The sequence below is a fragment of the Uranotaenia lowii genome, unplaced genomic scaffold, assembly GCF_029784155.1.
Source record: "Uranotaenia lowii strain MFRU-FL unplaced genomic scaffold, ASM2978415v1 HiC_scaffold_1670, whole genome shotgun sequence".
In the NCBI taxonomy this organism is placed as follows: domain Eukaryota; kingdom Metazoa; phylum Arthropoda; class Insecta; order Diptera; family Culicidae; genus Uranotaenia; species Uranotaenia lowii.
This window is the reverse complement of record NW_026597711.1, coordinates 1-2,473: the sequence shown is the minus strand read 5'-3', so window position 1 is coordinate 2,473 and position 2,473 is coordinate 1. Positions and strand designations below refer to the sequence as shown.

The 2,473-nt window shown below is 35.0% G+C and overlaps 1 pseudogene; it reads left to right on the top strand.

Annotated features, from left to right (window-relative positions):
* Window positions 1-14: 14 nt before the first annotated feature.
* On the top strand, window positions 15-1,084 carry LOC129759500 (uncharacterized; annotated as a pseudogene).
* The last annotated feature ends 1,389 nt before the right edge of the window (window positions 1,085-2,473 follow it).

Genomic DNA, 2,473 nt, shown 5'->3' with positions numbered 1-2,473 from the left:
CCCACGACGTCCAGCTTTCAGTAAACGATGTGCTTAAAAAGAAATCACTATCGTCGTTTCTGGCCAAAGTGAGGAAGCTGGTCAAACTACTGAAGCTGCAGCCCTACACTAACTCTTTTAAAATGGATAAAACAAAGCCGGTTCCATTTTTGGATGGAGATACTAGATGGGGTTCATCACACCTCATGGTTCAGAGAATTTTGGACCTGAAAGATTTCATCCTGACCATATTACCAGGAGATGTGATTAGAACTTACAACCTAGAATTTTGGAGAAATGTTGAATGTTTTGTCCGATCTACAAAACCAGTCTTCGTCTTGTCGAAAAGAGTCCAAGAAGAACAGTTAACCTGCGGCACATTCTTTCTTTACTGGAAAGAATGTGTTCTGGAGCTTAACGAAATAGGAACTACGTTGGCAAAGCAGCTGGAAGATTGTCTTCAAAAGCGAAGGAATATGTGGTTTGATAATTTAGCTTTTATGGCTGCATTACTTGTCGACCCACGGCTTAGTGACTTTCATCCACCTGTACTATCGTTGGAACAAAAGGAGCAGGCAATTGTACGAATTTACAAAAAAAAAGATATATATCAAACTTTATCAAATCTAAACAAATCTTAACATTTCAGGGACATCTAATGAACACATTTAAAACGATGAAGGGATTAAATGTGATTGCCACTGCACCATTACCAGAACCATCAACTTCGGGATGCACGAACTTAACGCGCGTAGGAGCATTACTAGTGACAAATCGGCACAATCAGGCTATTGATTTGAACTTGGAAAACCGCATACGGAAAATTCAATTGGAGCATTCTCTTCCGCTGGATGCGGATGTTATCGATTGGTGGGAAAAGCAGAAAAAGCACGATAGAGAACTCGCGATCCTTGCATTGACAGCTTTACAAATGCCGTGTACCCAAGTTTCGGTGGAATGAAACTTCAATGGGTTAGGACAAGTCTTAACGAAATTCCGAATGAAGCTTGGAACCGTATCTCTAGAAAACATTTTATTCCTCAAATGCAATAAAGACATCCTAGAACTTATTGATTTTGGAGATGATGAAGACGTTGCTGGTTAATTTGTAAGGGTTCTTTAAACTACTGTTTTTTTTCAATTTTCAAACATTTTCAATAAAATTTAAAAATAGTTAAAAAAAAATTTTTGTTTTTCCTTTTTTTGCATGAACGTTCATTATTGCCTAAAAGGATGGCAAATAACGTGGCAAAATTTTATGATCGAGAAAATAATCTAATTGAAAATAAGATTTTTTTTCCTTCACGTTGGTTAATCATCTTTTCTACAGACGTGCGATCCAATTATTATAGTCAAACGGAAAAGTTATAATTGAAATGATGACATTTTTCAAAAGCCTTCATTTAATGTTCGAATTATTGTTTCTTATTTGTGTAATGTCATGTTTGTGTAACGTCATGTTTGTGTAGTGTAGTGGAGCCACATTCCATAATCATTCGGTTATGAGCTACAGCTAACCAATCATTGTTGTGGCAATACTCTACGGCATTGGAACCTTGCCATCAGCACGAAGTATTGTTAGACCACCAATGTCGGCGCGTTTTGACTCCCAGAATGAAAATTGAAAAAGTAAACTCTTATTTTGTGGAATTAATGTTTTGGTTATTATGTATTTGTTACAATGAGGGAATTTATGAGGCAGTCATTTTTCAAAATTCCTAATATTCCTAACTAACAGAACATAAGAGGACCAAACAATCGAGAAGCAACCATTGCTAATAGTAACTATACCTAGTATTTTAATTGTGAGGATCTATAATTGAAGAAGAATAGCACTAAAGAAAAAAGGGGCCGACCATCATTGACATTTTAATGTTTCAATTACTTAGTCTTTTTTCTTAAGAAAGTCGTCATCAGGAAAAATCGGAAAAGTCCTTAAAGAGCACTAATGGTATTTCATTCAACAAGAAACTATCACTTGGGAATTATTCAGGAGACGAGTCCTTCTGAGTTGAATACCCCTTATCAAAGTGCAAGGCAGGCCCACAAACGATTTAACCATTAAATAATATTAAATGCATTACTCACCAATAAAAGTTCTAAATGGCTAGAGGAATAAAAATAAGGCTCTTCCTATTGAACAATGATCTCGAAATTGACTCAATTGTGTTGAGGATACGATTCCATCTTGAAATTATGTTTCAATCGTCCTAATTTTGAAAAACTTGAATATTTCCTAAAATAAATTAAATATTAGTGAAAATTACATAAATAACAAATGAGATATTGCAAACAAGGATTCTTCATTTAACTTTGAGCACTTTGAAAGATTTCTTCAAAACGATCGTGTTTTCTGTATTTCCTGCTGCAGTGCTTATTTTTTTTAACTAAATGTCAATTCTCAACTGTATTGAGTTACTTCGATTGAAAAAAAACAATGTTTCCATATTCATCCTAGCCCTCAGACTACTACGTCCACAAAATCTTGAATTAA